At 40.2% G+C, this 24707-nt stretch overlaps 1 protein-coding gene across 2 annotated transcripts in view; it reads right to left on the reverse strand.

Annotated features, from left to right (window-relative positions):
• Window positions 1–24707, reverse strand: part of PAK5 (p21 (RAC1) activated kinase 5) — a 241786-nt gene that overhangs the window by 151740 nt on the left and 65339 nt on the right. The window contains exon 1 of one of the 2 annotated variants that reach the window (XM_036323647.1): window positions 6455–6500. The exons of the other annotated variant lie outside the window; for it this stretch is intronic. The gene's annotated coding sequence lies outside the window, so the exon portion shown is untranslated. Of the gene's footprint in view, window positions 1–6454; window positions 6501–24707 lie in introns of those variants that run through there. 2 annotated transcript variants of the gene reach the window in all.

Consider the following 24707-nt stretch of genomic DNA (forward strand, 5'->3'; position numbering starts at 1 on the left):
GCAGAGTCTGGTGGATACTAATTTGTCAAGTCTTGATGTTGTATACAAGGAATGAGGGCTTCATTCATCAACAAATTTGGGTAGAACAAATCTCCTTGAACAAGAAGCAAGCTCTAAAGCAGCACTGACCAACGGTGCAATATAAATGTGAATCGCCAATATCAGTCACATATGTAATTTAAAATTTTCTAATAGCTGCATTAAAAAGGTAAAAAGAGGTAAAATTAACTTTAATAAAATATTTTACTTAACCCAATGTAGCCAAAATATAATAGAAACATGTACCAATGAAATATTCTGATTCATTGAGAATGAAATTTTTCCATAATAGATCTTTGAAATCCGGTGTGTATTTAATGCTTACAGCACATCTCAATTTGGAGTAACCACATTTCATGTTCTCCATAGCCATATCTGGTTCCCATATTGGGTATTGTAAATCTATGATTTGCTGTATGATTTCAAGATCTTAGGAATGACAGTAATCAAAGAAGAAAAGAATGAGATTTCAGATATAATAGATTACATCATTTTTTCTGAAAAGAATTTTATAGAAGTTATATTAGCAATACAAAAGTTGAAACCACCTAGTTGGGTTTTTAGTTTTTAAATATGTCAGTTTTAAAGCAGAGACTTTGCAGTGCAGAGGAATATATCATTGGAAATTGTCTCATTTATAACTCAATTATTTTGCAGGTAGAAAAATTGTTGGGACACTAATGTATGCCACAATAAAATCCATTAAGCTGTAAACATCCCAAGCAAATGATGAAACACATATATATTCAGCACCATGGAAAATAAAACACAATAATATAGAGCTTGAAATGACTGCAAAATGTCAAAATTAATAGCATAATTTTATAATCAGCTAATTATTAGTCTTTATAATGTGTTTCATTTACATTAAAAATTGACATATAAGGATTTTCTCCATAGTCAAATGAGCTCATTAAAAATATCTATAGAGTCATTAGGTCAAATAGAAAGTTGCAAGTTCATAAGCCATAAAACCTCTAGACAAAAAATTGGTGCTGTGCAAAAAATTTAAAAAATACTTTTCTAGAAATTTTTAAGTAAAAGTATTTATTTTTAAATTAGCTTATGTACCCTAACATCAATAAAACATTGCAAGCCTTAAGGCTGTCAAATTGACCTGACAGCTCAGCAATACTTACAGTGTGTGCTTCTTAGAGTAGCTTTTAATTTGCATTCTATGAGGTTGCAAAACAAATAGTTTTCACCAAATATACATGACAAAAGCTATGCCTTTAAAATCTCTCTGATTATATATTGTTCATTGTAAGAAAAAATAGAAAAACTTATGAAGCACAAAGTAGAAAAAAATAAAACAAACAAACAAAAAAACCCCACCTCACTCAGTATCCCAGCACCGAAGACATGGTTGATATTTTCAGTCTACATGTATCCTCTGTGCTTATACTAACATAAGTATTAATCCAAGTCTTGGTGATATAAACTCACATAGGCTCTCTTGTAGATCTAACTCCTCCAATAGACCATATAATGCTACTTGGTACATATGTACCCACACACTTCTCCTCTCCTACACAGCCACCTACACAAGGTTGTTCTGAGTTCAGGGGCTCATCTATCAGTGACTTCTCTCATGTCCTCCTCCTTCCATGCACACTCACACCCACATCTCTCATAACACACTTCTGTGTGAACACATTTTCTTCCAGTCAGCTCAAAGCTTTTTAATGCTCTCTTATTTAAAAAGAGATGCATAAAGACATAACTTACCAGCTTTACTTATTAATAACCCTAGAACAGTAGTATAATTTGAAAGAGACATCTTCTACCTCTTACTCAGTAATAATATTGGTACTGGCTGATAAACATAATCCTTTGGTTGTATTTTACTGGGCTTTACTTTGTGTTTAAAAGAACATACTTTCTCGGAACTAGATTCAACAATAAACACTTATCAAGTGCTTAAAAGGGCAGACATTGGGTTCAGCACAGACAATTGAATTGTACATGAATCAAACATATCCTTTAGCCTCACAAAAGTAACAGTTTAGTAAAGAAGATGGTTTGCAAGCAACTAAACAAATGAATATATGCTTACGTACTAGGATCAAAGTTGTGAAGGCAATGGGCATTGATGTTGAGATGGCGAATATGACATTGCCTATCATTGTTATTAATCTGATGGCCTGTTTGAAAGACTGGCGAGACTACAGGAAGTTTCCCACCCACTTCATCAGAATTGCCCCTTTTTACACACACCACTGTGGTAAAAGAGGCGAAAGCAAAACTGTTTGCACCAAGAATTCCTACACTGGTTTTATCAAACAGATTTTGAATGACTTACTAAAGTAGAGTCATTTACATGAGGATGGTTCTCCTTTTAACAAAAATGGAAATCCTTCCAAAGACCACCATGGACAAACAGGTTGGTTAGAAAGCTTCTATTAGATTTCCTATTGTAACAGGGGAATGTCTCCCTTTAACACTACTGAGGGCATCCCTGACCATGAAATTGATCTCAGATATATTATAAGAAACATGTAATCACAAAGCATATGACAGTGTTATTTTGTGTGTGTGTTTGTTGTTGTTGTTTGTTGTATTTGTATTAGGAAAGATGGAAACCTGGAGAAAGTTTTAGATATTTTTTTAACAGAAGCACTACACTTAATGCCTATTTATGCAAAAGTAGGCCAAAGGTAAAGCAGGGATAAGGCAGACAGCTAGTCTGGCCTCTATGAAAGAGTAAAAGAAATTTGGGAATAGTAAGTAAGCAACTGGATAGATCAGAAAAAGGATGATGAGAGAAGAAGGGACACAGAGAGACAAACTAGAGGGCAGAAGGTAGGAGTGGGAGAGAATCCCAGGACCTGGCCAAGACAAGTCCAACAAGACAGCACACAGCCAGAGAGAACTCCCCTGTGGCTGAGGATTTCTGGTGCAGGTACAAATGTTAATAACTAACACTGAATTTAAAGTTTTCTCTCATTGTCTGCTACAATTTCTCTCTGTGAATCTTTAGTAAAGTCTGCTAGCAAATATCCCCTTAGAATGACAAGTGTATTGTAGAAATGAAGAAAGCGTAGAGCTAACCAGCCTGGGGCAAGCACAGCTGGTGAGAAGACACTATAAAATCCGGGAGCCATGGAACAACGAATGGGAGAAATGAGCCTTCCAGGGGTGGACTCAGGATTGGTGAGTGAACTGCCATTTCTCAAAATTAATCTTGAGGAAATTATATAATATATAATACTATATAAGGAAAATGGAATTTACATTTATATTCCTCTGCTGTATAGATACATCATTCTTCCAAAACAACCCTACTGACTGGCTCTAGGTACTTTGATTTTTCTCACATAAGAAAACTGAGGCTCAAGAGGGAGTTTTCTAGGCTTTTATACAGGAGAGGGGACCCCAGGAGAGAATCAACAGATGTCCTGAGTTGTATAGACTGAGCTGAGAGACCAAAGCAGCTGGAGTTGTCAGGATAGAGTACCAGCGAGGGAGAGGAGAGGGGGTAGGGGACAGGGAGGGGGAGGCAGAGAGAGAAAAAGAGAAGACAAACTCCAGAGATTTGTAGAACATATTCAGCTGAGTACCGACCAGTGCAAGCGCATGACTGCCTCTCATATTTAGTAATTACTATCCTCCTACCCATACCTCTTGCCATGTGATTTTTGGAGTTGCTCACAAAAAGGTGAGGTATATTTCTCCACCCCATGTGATGTGCTTTGTCCAACAGAACAGTGGCTTACTACTCCAAGGCTAGGTCTTTGGAGACCTTGTCTGTTTCCTCTTCTGCTCTTGCTCTGCCGCTGTACTCTTGAGGATATGCCTGGGTTAGCCTGCTGGAGGGTGAGACAAAGGGAGCTGCACAGAGTTGTCCCAGTCTCCCCAGCCAGGGCCAGACTAGATCAGCCAACTGTCTGCCAAGAGCAGATATATAAGTGAGCCCAGACAAGCCAAGATCAGCAGAGATGCAGAGCTGTGCCCTGGCTGATGTAAGACTCATGAGCCATAAACATTTATTGAAATAAGCTACTGAGGGGTGGTGTGTTTTATGCAGCATTATTGCAGAAGTAGTTAAGTGCTGTAACACCTACACTCCCTAAAATGCTTGAAAATGAGAGTTTCACTAGATGGTCTCTCACGTCCCAGTATGGTTCACCCTTTTGCAATGGAATCAACACAAGGCCTTCGACTGACCATTCCAGATCTTGCCCAGGTCTCCTTGGACATATCTATCACAGACTGCACTGCCAAATGCTACCCCCAATTGGCCTCTAGTTAACCTTATTTATGCAAGGTCCCCTGCTAAACTACCCTTTATCTTTCTTTATCTTTCTTTATCTTTCAAATTGTCTGCAACTTTACTTATCTTTCAAACTGTCTGCAAAGTTGAAAGATAGCAGTGACAAATGTATGGCTCCTTGAGACCCAGTAGGGTTCCAGTCTTACTGACAGAGAATGGAAGGAGGGAAGCAGAGACAGAGGGAAAAAAAGACTGACAACACAATACCTTAAAAATTGTTCACACTTTGTTAGATCACCTCTGAACCCACCACTCTTTCCTTCCCCCTCCCAAGCTTACTCAATTATATTACCCAGGAGGTCCCTGAAGGAATGTGTGTCTATCTCAGCTGACAATAAGAATTAAGCTTCTGGAGCAATGAACTCTAGCTCCACTCTGTCGATTAAGAATGATAGGATTGCCGAAACCGGTTTGGCTCAGTGGATAGAGCATCGGCCTCCAGACTGAAAGGTCCCAGGTTCGATTCCGGTCAAGGGCATGTACCTGGGTTGTGGGCACTTCCCCAGTGGGGGATGTGCAGGAGGCAGCTGATCGATGTTTCTCTCGCATCGATGTTTCTAACTCTCTATCTCTCTCCCTTCCTCTCTGTAAAAAATCAATAAAATATATTTTAAAAAAGAAAAAAAAAAAAGAATGACAGGACTTAGAGCAAGTTACTTGACCTCTCTTAGCCTCAATTTTCTCATCTATAAATTCAAGATTAATGTCTGGCCCGTCTACTTCAGAGGGTTATTCTGGAGGAGAAAATGTGATAATATCTATAAAATTGCTTTAAAAACCCTAACATGCCCTACAAAACACCAGGCTCTATCATAAGCACAGTGCTAAGGGTGAAGGTCTTTGCTGGGGTAGTGATAAGGCTACTAGTTAACACCTGGGTATCTCCTAAGATCTTGTATGACATCTTTGATAGTAGTATACGCACTTCAGGTAACACTAAGTAGGATCCCAAAGATCCAGCAAAGAAAAAAAAATCCTCCCTCTTTCCTTTCCTGAAAGCAGTACTTTGAAAAATGTCAGGCCAACATTAGAAGTAGCCACTTGGAGATTCTGTCCTTTTGCCCTTACTTTAAATCCTACCTTTAAAAGATATAAAGGGAGGTTGGAGGGCAGCAATGGCCCTATGATGAGCAGGTCTTCTTAAGGCACAGAGCAAGGAGAGCCGAATAAAGCAATGTGTCATCCAACCTTCATGCCCCAAGGGCATTCAGAAGCCACACAGAGTTGACCTTCTTAGAAAAGATTCGAATAATGATTTCCTCCCCACACCCACATGAGGCTGTGGATCTGTTCACAGCAAGGAAACCAACAGACAGATGGCACTGGAAATATCAGGTGCCAAGTATACACTGTTTCTTCCATGCAAAAGCCAAATAAATAAAAAGCGAAAGAGAAAGCCATCTTACTTTGATTATTGTCTTGTAACAAAGGTTAACTGTGAAACCAAGGCAGGTCTGCCCATTTAATAAAAGTAGGAGCCCCATTATTCTATTCAAGTCACTCTTTCATTCATCAGATAGAAGTAGGATTTAATTGTTTTCAATCTCGTGCAATAAAGGCATCTAAATATCCCATAAATAAATTACACACACTGATGATCATTCTCTTAGCTGAAGTCCCTGAGGCATCTTCAGTATAAGCAAATATACCAAGCTCTGTTCAAACAGCAGACATTATGCTGTTATATAGTTTCCTTTCATCTCTGTTTGTTCTATACGCCTGTTGTAGAAACACACACACACACACACACACACACACACACACAGTCATTTCACAATGGATTGAAGGAAATAATTTTATTTTTATAGATTTATTTATGCACTTCATTTCTACAGAATAAGGTTTCAAAAGTGCCACTAATATCTGGATATAGTGTTAAATAAATGCTCTCTAAAACTAAAACATAATTCACTTGTGGAAAAAAGAGAATTAACCCTGGGTCAAACCTTCCTTTCTCCCTCCCTCTTTAGGGCATCCCCAAGGAAGTACTGACCTTGACAAGACCAGACCTCCTTTGTAAACACTGGGATGGGACTCATTAGCGGCAAGATAACCCAGGAACTTCTCATCTAAGGTTCTAGCAGTTTTCTTCTGGTCTGCCTTGATGACTTTATACAATTGACCTGGAATTTATGGACTTACCAGATACAGCTTGCTGGGAATGAACATATAGACTCGCTCTCCACCTGTGTGATTAATAAAATATAAAAACATGAGAAGCCCTAAATCTAAATGGCTTCACCTGAACTAACTTGTGTCACACCTTTAGGTAGCATTTGTTGCTTATTCCTAAGCCAAAATGCATTCCAGGGCAAAAAAGGGAGTTTTAGGAAGTTGCATCAGAGGTTCATGGCCCACAGGTGTTGGGATGCTGAGATTGTGCTTATGTTTTCATCAGATTCTTCATTAATTAGTAAACTTGATGTTGGGTAAGGTCCATGATCCTTTGTGGGAGGATGTGTTAGCTACAATATCTATTTTTAAAGAATAAGTAACATTTTAAAGGGTAATGCCTTGATTCCTTGAAGTCGGTGGTAGGCTGAGAAATGGCCCCTAAAAGATATCTACATTCTCATTCCTGGCACCTGCGAATGTTACCTTATATGGAAGATACTTTGCAGATGTGATCAGGTTAAGGATCTTGAGATGGGGAGGTTATCCTGAATTAGCCAGGTGGTTGTAAATGCCATGGCATGTGTCCTTACTAAGAGAGATAGACAGAGAGATTAAACACCCAGAGGAGAAGGTGATGTGAAGAGAGAGATTTGAAGATGCTGGCCTTGAAGACTGGGGTGATGTAGGCACAAGTCAAGGAATGCTGGCAGCCACCAGAAGCTGGAAGAGGTAGGGAACAAATCCTCCCCTAGAACCTCAGGAGGGGGTGTGCCCTGCTGACGCCTTAATTTCAGCCTCTTGATACTGATTCACATTTCTGGCCTTCAGAACTGTGAGAACACCAACTTCCACTGTTTTTAGCCACCAAGTCTGTGGTAATTGGTTACAGCACTCACAGGAATTTAATACATACATCTTTAGGTGTTCTGAAACATTAGAGTTTATTAAATAGAAACAAAAAAAATTGAGAAAGTGATATGGCTTTTTCTAAATAATTTTGCTTTAGCTCATTCAATCGGCCACGTGGCCTGTGCTCTTTATATAAAAGCTGCACCATATAAGCTCATTTAAATCAAGGACTTCTCTATGCATTAACATCTCCAGTATATAGTTCTTTGTGAACATTTAAAATATGTCCAATGAGCCCTGACAGTGTTGGTTGGAGCGTCATCTGGTACAACAAAAAGTGACGGGTTCAATTTCTGATCAGGGCTCACACCCAAGTTGCCAGGTAGATCCTTGGTAGGAGCATCTGTGAAACGCAACTGATGCAACTGATCAATGCTTATCTATCTGTCTATCTATCTATCTATCATCTATCTATCTCTCTGAAGTATCAATAAATATAAAACATGTTCAATGAATGGATAAAATATTAACACATTAAATTTGGGGGAAAAATCATCAACGTCATGCTGGATTACTAAATGTGTACATAGTAGGTTATTGATTGGATAAAAGACTGGCAGAGAATTTTCACTATGTCCCTGAAAACAGGCAACACCACAGCCGAGCTCCTTTATACGTATGAGCTAGTGTGGTGGAATGACCTTCTTGGATGGTGTTCCAAACACACTCAAAGTTATCTCCATCTTGCCTTTGGGTTTAATGAGTTGCACATCCATGGCACCCAGCATTAGTTCTCATTTCTTTCCCACATAACTCTCAGTATCAAGTTTTACTTTCCACGCATCTGTGATTTGAGCAAAATCAGCTCATTGCAGCTATTTTGAGAGGCCTTTCTGGGAATGCACAATTTATTTGCCTATGGGTGAGCTGCTGAAGAAGTTTCAATAGCAGGTTGATGGGAATAAAGTGGAAGCTAGACAGGCTCTTTGTTCCTTCCAGGTCAGGTTATCAGAGTATGTCCTCAGTATTTGGTTTATTTATTTTTTAAAAATATATTTGTATTGATTTCAGAGAGGATGGAGGAGAGAGAGAGAAAGAGAGATAGAAACATCAATGATGAGAGAGAATCATTGATCGGTTGCACTGAGCCTGCAACCCAGGCATGTGCCCTTGACCGGAATCGAACCTGGGACCCTTCAGTCCCTAGGCCGATACTAGCCACTGAGGCAAACCAGCTAGGGGCTCAGTATTTGATTTAAAATAAAGTCATCCCCAGTCAAAAGTAAGCAGAACATACCTTACAAAGCTAACTATAAGTAACATTAATTATCTGACATTCGGGACTATTCATTCTTTTCTTCTTACAGAGATTAATTGAAAGCTGTCAATACCAAGTTATTTCTTATTAAATTGCCATCTTATTAAATTGCCATTGCCTTAGTCAAAGTCTTAAAATGGTACACTTATCTTTTTATATGTCATTTTTCACTCTGAGTGACACAACATCAAAAAGCAATTTTCACTTTTAATATAAAATACATTTGACAGCCTGCATGCAGTTATAAGAAAATGGACTTCAACCTTGGGAACTTGGTTTCTTTGTGAGATGCAAAATCCCAAAAGAAGGAGACCGCCCTCTACAGCTGTTACATTTATCAGACAATAGATGGCCAATCTAATATCTATAATTCATCTGGGATCCTGGGCAACAAAATAATCAGTCTCATTAGTTAGTGTAGTTATGCAGTGTTCTGAGTGCCCTATAGTATATACATCCATTAATTTTAGATCCTATATCAGCACTCCTCTAGCTGCAAGGTGCACACAAATCTTTTCAAAGGCAGGTGCTGGCTTTGTGGGTGCGGGGCGGGGCCTGATAACAAGCTCTGGGTGAAATCCATGCTGCTGGTCCCTGGACTGCATTTGTGTAATAGGCCTTGCATCGATCAAGACTAAAACATTAGTTAACTCTGCTAAAATCCTCCAAACCTGAAAAATATGAGGGGGGAAACGTAGGGGGATCTGTCAATCTAAAAACCATAAGAAAAAAGAAACTGAATATAGTTTAATAGAGTATATTGTTTTCTCACTGGCTTTTCCCAGCTTCTGTCCCCGCCCCAGAAATCAGTGATAAAGAGATCACCTGCATTAAGCAGGAGCAAGGTTTTAAAATGACGAGAGCAAACCCAACATGAATAAAAAGTATTTCCAAAACTTTCTGATCTCCCACGTAGAGAATAAATCTTCCCTTCTCTGGTAATGATCTTCCAAAGACTGACATTATTATTTTACTTGGCGTCCCTGGCACCCCCTTTTGGCTGGTGGACTCGAGGCAGCCCCTGCCTTGCCCTGCCCTTCCCCACACACTTTTGACATCTGCCCCATGGAGGGCCAACTCTGCCATGGCGGTACAGGTCTCAGAATACATCTTCTTTTTATTGACTAAGTCCCTGCCCAGGCTTCCCAGTGCCCAAAAGAGACACAGACATCCCTTTAGCTGAAGAAGAAAAGCAGACAGAACCAAATATCTAATTTTTCTTTATATACCTTTCAAGTTGACAAATAACTTACTACGATAAGTACACAAATCTTAAGTGTACCACACAATGAATATTGACATATCTGTACACTCAGTTACAACCCAGACCATGATGTAACATGGCACCAGCCAATAGGACTCTGCCATGATGGAAAGGTTCCACAGGATAATATAATTATACACTACCCAATTTATTCACCAGTGTCACTGAGCATGACAAATGTAGCTAGTACAAATGAGGAACTTAATTTTTAATTGTATTTATTTTAATTTACATTTAAGTAGCAACAGTGACTGGTAGCTGCCATATTAGATAGCCCAGGCCTAGAACATTTCCAGCACCTGGAAGTTTCTCTCATGCCCTCTCCCTGCCACTATCCCTGCCACAAATAACTCCTCTTCTGTCCTCCAATACTGCAGGTTAATTTTGGCTGTCTCTAGTTTAACTGTGATCAAAACATTTTTAGTTTTTAGATCTGGTGCTTTATTTGAATGAATGATTAAAAATATTAGGAAATAACCCCTTAGCTATTCACAAAAAATCGAACATCTAATTTTATTATCATTATGATTATTCTTATCTACAAATACCTTTTAATTCTCCCTTCATCAGGGGGAAATGACTTTTAAAGATTTATTGAGATCTATTAACTCACACACACATATATAAAACTGAGATGAATAATATAACAGTTAACTGATCGAATATTTATTTAAAATAGAGTACAGACAGAGCTTTAATTCTCATTAAAAACACTCTGGAGTTTTCAACCATTTTTGGCATTTGAATGTATACAATTGTTTTCATGTCTTTTCCTTCTTCTGAGGCTGAAAAATCTTGATGACCATGGTTATCTTTGATGTTTTCGCAAACCTGACAAGATCTAGAACAGTTTGTATATGCTAACACATGTCCGGAGTTCACTTCTGGGAAGAAGATCATAAATGAGGGCTCTAAAATAAGTAATTTAAATGTTTGCTTTGAAATGAATGCTAATGTGAGGTCATATTTTGCTGTTCCATTTTAAATTACAAAGTACCTAATAATACAAAGTATTTGTTATGATCAGTGACAAGATAAAGAACTTCCACAAAGGTGTAAATTAAGTCACTTTCTCAAAAAACAAAACAAACCCTTAAACTAGAGAAACATCAGCTGGACTAAGCCATGTGAGGAATGACAGGTGTTCTGCACAAGTCGCTTAGTCCACTGTTGACCAGTAACAAACAGTCAGCAGATTGGCACAGGTTCATGGACCATACTTGGAGTGCCATTGTCCTAGACTATAAGCTCTTAAGAGCTGTATTTCTTTTCTTTTTTAAAGGTTTTTATTGATTTCAGAGAGAAGAAGGGAGTGGAAGAGAGAGATAGAAACATCAATGATGAGAATCATTGATCTCGATCAGCTGCCTCCTGCACACCCTCTACTGGGGATTGAGCCCACAACTGCAACCAGGGCATGTGCCTGGACCGAGAATTGAACTGTGACCTTTTCGTTCATGGGTCGATGCTCAACCCTGAGCCACCGGGCCGGGTGAGAGCTGTATTTATTAAAGAATTACTCAAACATTATTTAGTTATGACTCTCCAGTGCTTTACAATTCCTGGCTTTCAGCAACTATCCAATAAAATATTTTAGATAAACAAATAATTGTTGAGCCACACAGATCTTCACTTATTTAACACATTAACCTTTATCAGTTTCTGCCCACACTGTCTACCAGAGGGAATTACTTTCTTGGTGGCCATAGCAATTGTTTGACTCCCTGTTACACCCCCAAAACATACAGTGAGAATAATCATGCTAGTAGAAAATTATTAAATAGACTAATTCCATTTAATAAAGCCATATCTTTTTTAAAATGACATCATTTTTTAAAAGACAGAGTAAAGCATAACATTGACTAAAGAGAACCTAGTTCAAAAATTAGTTCTGGAGAACCAAGATGGTGGCATAGGTTAACGCCGGAGTTTGCTGCCTCAAAAAACCATTTCAAAAGTGAAACTAAAAGACGGACGGACATCACCCAGAACCACAGGAACGCTGGCTGAGTGGAAGTCCTACAACTAGGAGGAAAGAGAAACGCATACCGACACTCAGAGGAGGCGCAGTGCTGAAGTCAAATACTGAGGTGCGGAGTGCATGCGGAGCAGGCTGGTGGCTGAGGGCACGGGCTGGTGGCTGAGGGCGCAGTTGGCGTTTTCAATCGGGAGGGAGTCGCAGACTCTGAGCTCCAGATACGGGCGAGTCTTTAGGGACCCAGACTCAAACGGGAGAAGCAGGACTGTCTGGCTTCGGTAGGAGCGAGTGCAGCTTTCTTTCTGAGGTTTGCAGTGGTTGCTGGGACTCAGAGAGGCAGAGCCCCTAGGGACGGAACTGAGAGCAGCAATAACTGCTTGCTCCAGCTGCCCTGTTTGATCCAGTGCGACCCACCTGCCCCGCCCAAGCCCTGCACAGAGGCATTTGCCCGATAGCCTCAGGTAAACGCCAGATTAGCACCTCCCTAGAGGACAGAAGTTCTCTCACTGCAGACACAGCTGATTCTCACAGCCACTTGGCCTGGAGGTCAAATCCCCCCTAGTATTAGCTACAACAATCAAGGCTTAACTACAAGACTGCGCACAAAGACCACTAGGGGGTGCACCAAGAAAGCATAACAAAATGCAGACAAAGAAACAGGACAAAATTGTCAATGGAAGATATAGAGTTCAGAACCACACTTTTAAGGTCTCTCAAGAACTGTCTAGAAGCCGCCGATAAACTTAATGAGATCCTCAAGAAATCTAATGAGACCCTCGATGTTGTGATAAAGAACCAACTAGAAATTAAGCATACACCGACTGAAATAAAGAATACTATACAGACTCCCAACAGCAGACCAGAGGAGCGCAAGAATCAAGTCAAAGATTTGAAATGCAAAGAAGCAAAAAACACCCAACCGGAAAAGCAAAATGAAAAAAAGAATCCGAAAATATGAAGATAGTGTAAAGAGCCTCTGGGACAGCTTCAAGCATACCAACATCAGAATTATAGGGGTGCCAGAAGATGAGAGAGAGCAAGATATTGAAAACCTATTTGAAGAAATAATGACAGAAAACTTCCCCTACCTGGTGAAAGAAATAGACTTACAGGTCCAAGAAGCGCAGAGAACCCCAAACAAAAGGAATCCAAAGAGAATCACACCAAGACACATCATAATTAAAATGCCAAGAGCAAAAGACAAAGAGAGAATCTTAAAAGCAGCAAGAGAAAGACAGTCAGTTACCTACAAGGGAATACCCATACGACTGTCAGCTGATTTCTCAACAGAAACTTTGCAGGCCAGAAGGGAGTGGCAAGAAATATTCAAAGTGATGAATACCAAGAACCTACAACCAAGATTACTTTATCCAGCAAAGCTATCATTCAGAATTGAAGGTCAGATAAAGAGCTTCACAGATAAGGAAAAGCTAAAGGAGTTCATCACCACCAAACCAGGATTATATGAAATGCAGAAAGGTATCCTTTAAGAAGAGGAAGAAGAAGAAAAAGGTAAAGATACAAATTATGAACAACAAATATGCATCTATCAACAAGTGAATCTAAGAATCAAGTGAATAAATAATCTGATGAACAGAATGAACTGGTGATTATAATAGAATCAAGGACATAGAAAGGGAATGGACTGACTATTCTTGGGGGGGAAAGGGGTGTGGGAGATGCGGGAAGAGACTGGACAAAAATCGTGCACCTATGGATGAGGACAGTGGGTGGGGAGTGAGGGCGGAGGGTGGGGCGGGAACTGGGAGGAGGGGAGTTATGGGGGCAAAAAAGAGGAACAAATGTAATAATCTGAACAATAAAGATTTAATTTAAAAAAAAAAGAAAAAAAATTAGTTCTAACTTTAATGAAAGAATTGGGAAACCAATGTAACAAAACTTTTAAATCCTCCTAAATAAGAATCTCATTATTTGCATGGTGCTGGGCAACATTAACATATGATTATGCTAATCATTTAAGGGGCTGTATATTTTTGAGGACATAGAACTACTCACTGAATGATTAGCATTTTCTATAAGATTGAGTTAGTCATGGTTCTTCTCTGTAAGCAACAAAAAGTGACCTTGCTTATTGAAGAGTAAAAGGATTTATTGGAAGGGTAGTAGGTAACTCAGCACTGCTGGGAACCCTGGAAAAAGAACCAGGGAGAGGCAAGGAAGGCTAAAATGGGCCATGACTAGAATTCCACCCAGTCTGTCCATGAGGACATATTTGTGTTGTCACATAGCTTAACAAGCCACCACCATTTTAGTTTCTATTGATCCTATGACCCCCAACTTCCAAATACTTAGGTCTACCAATAAAACAGCTTCTCTTGTGCTCTGCTTCTTTACATCATAGTCCAGGGTACTTTTATCTGATTGCCCAAGCCTGTGCCCTAGCTGCAAAGGAGGCTGGGAAACTGAGTGTCAAGCTTCCCTGACTTCTAACGACTCTGAAAGGAAGGAGTTCTCCCCAAAGGTACTGCAGCTTTTCGGCAGCCTTTCAAATTACAAATGTACATCGCCATGTCTCTAAACTATTCATGTTAAGAGATATATAATTACTAATGTATAGATACAAATCATTACTAATATACAGCAGACCTATAAGGAAAAAGGTCCTCTAGCATCTTCAAAACACCAGATGTCTCTTGTTCAAAACCTATTTCTTATGACTGAAAACATTTTAGCATAAACACATTTAGATGTAATCCACCTAGGGAGATTTGCAATATACCACTTCCCCTTCCATTTCTCCCTCTCACGATGTATTTCCCAAGGCCATCATCTAGTTAACAATCACAAAGCTTCCCACAATACAACCGCCTATGAAATGACTGGCTTCTTCATTAGCTTGCTTCTCTCCTCTCATCCCTTCTGATTAGCAGCTGATAAAAGGAAATCAAAAGCACCTGATACCAATTTTTCATGATGGAGAGATTTCATTTCTCTCTCAAGCATGAATAAAATTCAATTTCAGAGAGCTCTCTTCTCCAATTGGGAAATGAGGCTCTGAGTACTGGGGCCTTTATCTGGAAAAGACCCCTTTCTGAAAGTGTTTACTTGCATTGTATTAATTGAGAAACATATTATATATTTCTTTTGTAAATGGCTTCACAAGATATGGAGCATCAGATGCATCAACTTTTAGTTCTTTAGACCATCCTGATTCCATTTCCATAATAAAAGATTATTTGTCACGATCAATATTTATTATGTGTAACTGAGAATATGGCCATAAGAATGTGGAAAATAAATACACAAAAGGTTATAAATATTCCTCAGTTTTGTTATTTAGTAAACATTTTATTTAGAAGCCTGCTCTGTAGGAGATCAACAAACAATAATTAAGTGACTACTATGTATAATGGCATGCATAATCACATACTATCTTCGATTTTTTAAGGCACACATTCTGGTGAGATAGGCAATAAACTGTAAACTAAAAACCATACAGTATAATTAAGTATGCAAAGCAATATGATAAGAAGGTAGAGTCCTACCTGACATAGGTGGTTAAGGACCCTCTGCGAGAAGTGGTTGTATGAGAAGAAATAAATAATATGAAAGTTGGAAAAAGAATATACCAGGAAGAGGGTCCAGAAATTACAAAGTCCCTGAGGCAAAATGGGCTTGATACACTCCAGGACTTTACAGAAAGCAGGTAAGGCTAGTGCTGGGCAGAAGTCAGATCACTGTGGGACATTTCAGGTACAGAAGAGAGTATAGACTTATTCTAAGAGTGAGAAGTGAAAAGAGATGATTTCTATTTTTTTAAGGATCTCTATGCCTGTTGTATAGAGAACAGATTAGAGATGACCAAGAATGGATTTACTAGTAGGTAGATAAGTTAGGGAGCTACGGTAGTCAATCAGGTGACATAGTGGCTTGGGTTAGTGGTAGTGAGAGTTGGGTGAATTAAAAAATATGTTAGCCACAGAACAGATAAAAATTGTTGCCTGATTCAACATGGGGAATCAGCATGTGGAGAACTGCAAAATAACCACCACTTTTCCACCACTCCCTGTATCCAAGCCCTTAGCAATGACAATGCAGCTCTTCTCATCAGGAGGTAGAGTCTGTTTCCTCATCCCTTGATTCTGGCTTGTATATATACTTGCTTTGGCTAACTGAATGGAGTAGAAGCAACACTGAGCCAGTTCTGGGTTTAAAAAAGCCTTGTAGCCCTAGTGGGTTTGGCTCAGTGGAGAGAGCATCAGACCACTGACTGAAGGGTCCTGGGTGTGATTCCAGTCATGGGCAAGTACATGGGTTTTAGCCTCAATCTCCCGGCCCTGGTCAGGGAGTATATGGGAGGCAACCAATAGATGTGTCTCTCTCATATCAATGTTTCTCCATCTCTGTCTCTCCCTCTTCCTTCCACTCTCTCTAAAAATCAGTGGAAAAATATCCTTGGGTGAGGATTAAAAAACAACAAACCCTTGTAGCTTCCAGAACCCTGCCACCCCCATGAGAAAACACTGACTAGTCTTCTGGAATATGATACATTATATGGAAAGAGACCCCAGTCATCCCAACATCCTAGCAAAGGGTATCCTAAACCAGCCAAACCCAAGCTGATCTCCAGCTGACCTCACACAATAAGAGCCAACAGCTAAAAACAACCAAGCACAGCCTAGATCTACATAGCTGCCCAGACAACCTGAAGACCAGTGAGCGAAATTAATGCTGCTTGTTTTAAATCACTAATTTTTGAGGTATAGTGTGTTACACAGCAATACCCTATTATTACAATGGGAAAGCAAATAATCATATCTAATAATAGAGAAACATGATAATTAGCCATAACTTCGCTACCCTTCCCATTGGCTAATCAGCGAGATATACAAATTAACTGCCAACCACGATGGCAGCCAGCAGCCAGGCAGCTGAAGCAAACAGGAGGCTTGCTTGCTCAAGTGATAGAGGAAGCCAAGATTCCTCGCCTGCCGTTGCCGGCCTCTGAGCTTGCACTCTAAATAACTATGTTGCAATTATAGAAGTTAAACCCCAGAAACATGCTTTCAGCTGTCAGAGCTGGAGCGAGCAGGACCACAACAGTGTTACAATTATAGAACCCAAACAAACCCAGATACCTGCTTTCAGCAGCCGAGGTCTCAGAGCTGGAGCCAAGCCTCAGAGCTAAAGCCAGCTCTCAGTTCCAGTGACAGCCATAGAAGGTAAATAAATCCCAGGGGGAAAAAAAAGAAAAAAAGGAGAGGTTGGGAGCTTCAGTCACCCACCAGCCTGAAAACGGCCCTCAGCCCCTCACCCAGACTGGCCAGGCACCCCAGTGGGGACCCCCACCATGAAGGGGGTGTGACCAGCTGCAAACAGCCATCATCCCCTCATCCAGGCTGGCCAGGCACCCCAGTGGGAATGCCCACCCTGAAGGGGGTGTGACCAGCTGCAAACAGCCATCATCCCTCATCCAGGCTGGCCAGGCACCCAAGCAGGACCCCACCCCTGAAGGGGGTGTGACCAGCTGCAAACAGCCATCAGCCCCTCATCCACGCTGCCAGACACCCAAGCAGGACCCCCACCCTGATCCAAGACACCCTTCAGGGCAAACCAGCCGGCCTCCACCCGTGCACCAGGCCTCTATCCTATATAGTATAAGGGTAATATGCAAACTGACCCTAACAGCAGAAAGACTGGGAATGACTGGTCACTATGACACACACTGACCACCAGGGGGCAGACGCTCAATGCAGGAGCTGCCCTCTGGTGGTCAGTGCACTCCCACATGGGGGAACTCTGCTCAGCCACAAGCCAGGCTGATGGCCGGCAGTACAGCGGTGGTAGTGGGAGCCTCTCCTACCTCCTCAGCAGCACTAAGGATGTCTAACTGCAGTTTAGGCCTGCTCCCCGCTGGCAAGTGGAAATCCCCCAAGGGTTGCCGGGCTGCCAGAGGGATGTCTGATTGCCATCTTAGGCCCAATCCCCCCGGGAGCAGGCCTAAGCCAGCAGGTGGTCATCCCCTGAGGGGTCCCAGACTGGGAGAGGGCACAGGCCGGGCTGAAGGACCCCCTTCCCCCGAGTGCACAAATTTTTGTGCACCGGGCCTCTAGTCAATTATATTTATAAAATATAAAAGTGCAACACCCATGCCCTGCCTGGTTTGGCTCAGTGGATAGAGCATCGGCCCGGAGACTGAAGGGTCCCGGGTTCAATTCCAGTCAAGGGCACGTGCCTGGTTTGTGGGCTCGATCCCCAGTAGGGGGCTTTTCAGGAGGCAGCCGGTCAATGATTCTCTCTCATCATTGATGTTTCTGTCTCTCTCTCCTTCTTCCTTCCTCTCTGAAATCAATAAAAATATATTAATTAAAAAAAAAGTGTGCAACACCCAGACAAAAATTTTTGGATTTGTTTTTTTTTATTCTATACATAGCCCTCAGGTAATATTTCTTATAATCAGAGAAAGGTCATGTTACTTGAGCATAATGTATCATTGGTGGATATGTCAGTATTGATGTATGACAGACCAGGAAATGTAAGTGGTGGGCAAAAGAAGGTTTACAGTTGTGAGTACATGAAACACAGAGTTTATTCTTGTATTACTTATTAATTGGTATTACAACTATAAACCTAGTTTTGCCAACCCTTGTCTGATAAATTCCTTTAATTTTGCCAAGCAAGAATGCAGTAGTTTACATGCTGCCTAGTTTCACAGAGAAGCATATATATGTGTATATACACACACACACACTGAGTGGCCAGATTATTATGACCACCTGACATTTGTAGGCAAATTAGCTATAATTTCACACTGAAGTTGCTAGAGGGCCAGACCATTGTAAATAGGGAAGCGGGTTGTTTATCACAACAGTAGAAGTGATTTTTTTCTGAAGATATGGGTAAACAATGCAATTTAACAGCCTTTGAACGTGGGATGTATGTATGTATATATATATATATATATATATATATATATATATATATATGATATGTATATGATACATATATATATGATACATATATATTTAATATCTGGGTGTCAATTAACAGAGTTATCCACTATTTTACCAAGTAAAGCCATTACACACACACACACACACACACACACACACACACACACACACTTATCTGCTTCTCTTAACTGGATCACTGGATCATTTCATGAAAAGTGACCCTCCATAAAAGGAAACCCCAATTTAAAAATCATGAAGAGCATATCATATTTTTCATAGTTTGCCAAGGCCTATTGAAAAAAAAGGTCCCAAATAGGTACTATTACTGATTCAAGATTTGTGTGCCTAACGCTTCTAAAAGCCAATGAAAGTCAGAGTTTGGAGTAAGAAACAGTTTATTGGTAAAGAATGCGCCAGTTTGAGAAGGTGGGGGACTAGCCTCAGAGCTTCCAAAAATCAATCTTAAGAGAGCCCAGAATTCTGGCTTGTTTTGTCAAGAGAAGAAACAATGGGTAGGGCAGGGCAGGAACTTTGTGAATCCTAGGCACCAGTAGAAATTGCAGGAAGAGTACAGAATCTCTAAATCTCTTTGTCTCCTCCACCTCCCCAGTCCCATGACACCTTCTGACATTAGTCCAGTCTCAGGCTCCTGCGAATCTTTGCCAAATGTTCAAGACTCAAGCAAAATTCTTGTAATAATTAGCATATCTCTAGCAGGAGCTGTTCCCCTGAAGGCCCCAGAGAAATGCAGGCTAGAATTAAGACAGTGTTAGAGAGAGCCAGCATTTCCCTCTGTTACAGTGCTATTTGAAGACTGTTGTAGAAGAGATTGCTATGGGAGAAGGACCAGAGAGATAAGTACTTGGGCCATAATGTGTCCTTGGACAGGTTACCTCACCTCTTTGTACCAGTTTACTCATCAACAAAAATAAAATACAGGATTGATTGCCATCTCAATCTTTTGTATGGCCAAAGAGGAGGGCTCTGTGGTTTTTAGGTTCCCCTTACTCTGATCCACCTAGCATAATGCCTAAAAGATAGATATGCTCATAGTCTTTTATCTTTTCCACCCATCAATAGTTCATGGGGGATGCAACATAAAATCAGAAAGGAAAATTCCATAGTCAAATCTCAAAGTCTCAGAATATTGTTTCAGTTTAATCTCACCATGGATTCAAGTGAAATGAACAAGAAAAAGATTGAAGAAAAGTTAGATTCTTACAAACTTTCCTGAAGGCAGAAAATGTGGATGTGATGAAAAAGGAGTCATGTCATAACCTTAGGGTGTGTAGAGTAGGGGCAGGTACTGAACTATCAGCTGGTGTGCGAGTAGCACCTAAAATTCATTTCAGTCATTGAATCCCTTCTCTATGTAACTCAAGTTCTAGCCACAGATATTTCAGTCATATGTCTGGCAATGCTTTCTCCAATGCGTTTTCATTTTTATGTTAACAACTGTCATCAGCAATATGTTATCTAAACATTTTTATACTACATTTGGGTTTGTGTTCAGAGGGAATATCTGCTGCTCTGGTTCCCACCTAAATTATCTTGACTACCATAGACAAGGAAAGGGGACTTTTTAAGTCTGCAATGAAGACATAACCAAGATCAAAAATCAAAGAAGAGAGGACAGCAGTTAATAAATTCGTGTTCAGGTATAGAAAGGTTACTTATTGCTAGATTAATAGAGTAGTTTGCCATTCTGGTGTATTGGGTTTTCTATAAAAGTGAGAGCTTTCCCACCAAGTAACAAAACTTCCTCATTTTAACCATGAATTCTGGGAAGTACTGAGCAGTGAAGGCCTCCTTACTCTAAAACCTAAAACTCTCTTCTATGAATTAGCATTTCTCTTGCCTGGATCACAGCTGAGTTGAAAGTCGCTGCCAAAACTCGTTTGAAGCTCTTCTAATGCAATTTGATATTTATAGGTTGTTTCTTTATTGTCAGGGATGGTTTTGTTCCTAAAGAGATGTGATCCTCACTGTTGGCCTGATAGTTCTACAAGACTGATTCCTGGATAACTCAGGTTTCATGGTAACCAGTAACCAGTGACAAAGCAAGAAGAACTGAGAGGTTCATATCATATAGAATACAGTCAACAGGAAATGCTAATATTTAAGAAAGTAGTCTGGTATAGAGAAAAAATCTCAGCCTCTGGAGTCAGAACTAAAAGTCTGAACTTTGTCATACCTGTCAAGTCACTTAATGACTTTTGCTTCAGCTTCTCTACATAGGAAATGAAAATGAAAACATACCCCCTTACAGGATACTGTGACATGAAATAACATAAAATAAGTATATCAAATAACTGAACCCCCATATAAAAGGAGAATAAATAATAGAAGTGTTTAAAGTCTCGTGTAATAATGACACCACAAGCAGGTGGTTTCAAGTTCATCTAATAGTACAACATCAGGGCTGCAAGTAAGATTTTCTGGGATTTTCTTGGCTTTCCTCTCACTATCACAAAATGTCTACCATAGTTCCAAGCATCATGTTCTGACATGACTTCATTCAGAGCAGGAAGAAAAGGTGCTGGAGTTTTCCTGATTTTATAAGCAAGCTAACTCTTTCCACAGAAGGCTCATTTCCCAAAAAACCTTTCCTCAGGACCCATTGGCCAGAATTGGGTCATGTGCCTATGTCTTATGTGCAAAGGATCTTGGGAAAACTGACATCTGGCATATTTTAGCTTCTTTAATGGTATTAGGAGTCTGCCACCAAGGAGGAAGTTTTGGACAAAGGTTGGTGGGGAAGCAAACAACAGTTTCTGCCACAGTATATAGAGTAGCTACAGTTGCTGGCAAGTAACTACTGGCATTAAGTAAAAATAAATGTTAGTTCCTTTTGTTACAATTGCCATTGATGCAGTGGATGAAAAAGGGGCCACATACTAAACCTGACAAGCTCAAGGGAGGCCACCATGGTGGGCCTTATACACTCAGAGACAAAGTAATCACGTAGGATGGCCTGAAATTAAAACTTCCTAACTAAAAGTGAGTCATGTGGGTAGTCACATCCAAGGCCTGTAGCTTCCTTGACAAAGGCCAATCTTTACCTCAAAAGTGAGCCTTTCTTTTGTCTTATTGCATCTAAGATAACATATCTTAGGAATGTAGGAGCACCACAAGATCACAGAACCCTTCTTTGTTATCTTGTTCCCTCATACCATTGGCTCCATGCTGTACATGTTAATTATCTTGTACCCATGAATGTAAAAGAAGTATGTGTCTCTCTGTTTAACTTTTTATCCAATCTCAGAAATTTCCCTGCTTTGTTTTCTGCCACCCCCTTAATCTACCACCAATGATTTCATGTACCACCCATTACGTCTCCTCCTTTGATTCTAATATATAAAATAAGCTGTAAAACTTCCCAGCAATTGTCATCAGTTTGGCTCAAATATATTCTTATAAGGCTTTTTCTTAGGCTGGATGTTCGTTTATTGACAATGCTATAGTGCCCATACTTCCCATCAGTAAGAGTTCCTTAGGTCCTTTTGTGGCATAACAAAATTTTATATGGTCTTGTAGAGTTCGTGCTTCCTTTCTACGACCGAAGCACAGTGGACTAAAGCTTTCCTCACACCTTCCTGGTACGACCAAGGGCAGGTATGTAACTTAGGCAGGACCAACATATACCTTCTCAAGGACTCCACATATTGAGTGAGTGATACAACAGCAGTTAGTGATGGCTTCCTCGGGGGGAGCCTGCCTGCTGACAGTCCTGTTCCTACTGTGTGATGCTCGCCACGTTCTCTATGTCACATCGGCCTCTAGTAGATAGTTCCCAGATCTTTGTTCATGGGACAGGGTACCTATTCCCAGTTGCTGTGAGTTTTGTCTGATAACAGTTTACAGGTGGCCCTTTTTTCCAAAGAACTGCCCTCAACAGACAGGACTCCCCCTCTCCAGGGGATGCCTGGAAGCAGTGATTTCCTGGAACCAGCTCCTACTAGCTCATTCGAACTTACTGTGAAATTTCTTCCCAACTCCACTTCCAGTCACTTCACATTGGTAGCTTGAAAGAGCCCATGATGGGGGAGTATTTACACCATGGAAGTTGGCAAATGCTATAGAGCTGGTAACTCCCTCCCCCAAAAAAGCCACTTTAGCAGGACATCACTGACTGGAGGCTTATCTCCATCCAGAGGCAGTCCATACAGATACAGGAGCACAAAAGCCTGGCCCTTTGAATGAAGATGGAAAAACGCTCTAATGATATTTAAATTCTAGAACTCCTGGTGGAATCAAGCTGAGGCTAAATTTCACTTGAACCTTTATTTTTGCTTGACTCCATTTCCTGCCCTATCCTGTAACTCTCACATCCTTACATCTTTCTCCAGAGAACATTCCCTCAGTAAGTCATCTGCAGAAGAATTTCCGTTTCAGGCTCTGCTTCAAGGGACCCCCAACCTAAGTTGCCCCTAGAATGTCCTTGGCTCCTGCCTATTTGCAAAGCCTGAGACTTAACACGTCTATCAATTCTCTTAGTTCCACTATCTTTCCAATAATTTTTTTTGCTTAAGATAGCCACCATCAGTTCTATTGTATTCACATTGAAAATTAAGAAATTAGATGCATAGTAAGGGACTCAATAACCACCTTTGTCTACTGGGAAATGGCTTCAGAAGTTTCAGGAAGCAATATATCCCAGAAAATTAAATCGGTGAAAACAAAATGTATGATCTCAAGCACTGACCCAATCTGATGTGTTAAAGATGTTTAAAAAGTTAATATAATATTTTCAATTACAGTTACATTAGCATGATTCTAATAGCCAAATTAAATACCCACACCCATGAAAGTCAATTATTTTGTAATAAAACACTATTTTATACTTAGTCAGTTAAACCCTACTGAGATCATCTTCCTCACATAATATATTATAACCCCGGAAATACCCTGCATATGCAATCAGCTGCAGTAAAGCCTTCGCAAGTACCTTTGCTTCAAGTTAACATGTTTTCTGTAGTGTCTCAAAAGTCAATTATGCTGTGAAAATATTGTCTTTAAATTATTAAATGCTTTCACAGTTCATCCAATGAATAAGACGACCTTAACAAACACAGAAAGCAGAGCCTTGTTCACATTAGCAACTCCAATAAATGTAAAGTCTTTGACCCACCCTGCTGCCAGCAACTTTTCTAAGGTCTTTAAAGTTTACACCAATTGGAGGCACAAACAGTGATTCCCCCATGCATCTGACAGCCCGCGGGGAAGTATGATGTGTGAGCTGTCCATCAACTAGGCACCCGGGGAGGCAACATACGCTAATGCAGATATCCTGCTAACCAGACTCACTGTAACTCATTTCACAGTATAGCTATATCCCCAGAAGTCCCCTGTAAATTAGTTCAAAGAAAGAATCTAAATCAAGGCTCTCTATAATGAGAGGAGCCTTGAGCTGAAAAGTGAGAAATTCTTTTTTAAAAGAGAATTTTAAATAACCACAATCCAACTTATTTATTTTTGCATATGGTATTAGATTTGATTAAAGTAAGATAAAGCTTGATAACACATTGTGAAAATATTTGTTAAGTACCTGTTTTTCTTGATGTAAACTACGGACTTTGGGTGATTATGATGTACTGATGTAGGTTTACCCATTGCAACAATTGTACCACTCTGGTAGGAGATACTGATAATGGGGAGATTGTGCATGTGCAGGGATATATGCACAATCTCTGGTACCTTCCTCTTAATTTTGCTGTAAATCTAAAACTGCTCTAAAAAAAAAATAAATAAAGTCATGCCAGGCTGGTGTAGCTCAGTGGTTGAGCATCAACCTATGAACCAGGAGGTCAGGTTCGATTCCTGGTTGGGTACATGCCCTGGTTGCTGTCTCCATCCCCAGTAGGGGGCATGCAGGAGGCAGTTGATTGATGATTCTCTCTCATCATTGATGTTTCTATCTCTCCCTCTCACTTCCTCTCTCTGAGATTAATCAATCA

The sequence above is a fragment of the Myotis myotis genome, unplaced genomic scaffold, assembly GCF_014108235.1.
Source record: "Myotis myotis isolate mMyoMyo1 unplaced genomic scaffold, mMyoMyo1.p scaffold_m19_p_9, whole genome shotgun sequence".
In the NCBI taxonomy this organism is placed as follows: domain Eukaryota; kingdom Metazoa; phylum Chordata; class Mammalia; order Chiroptera; family Vespertilionidae; genus Myotis; species Myotis myotis.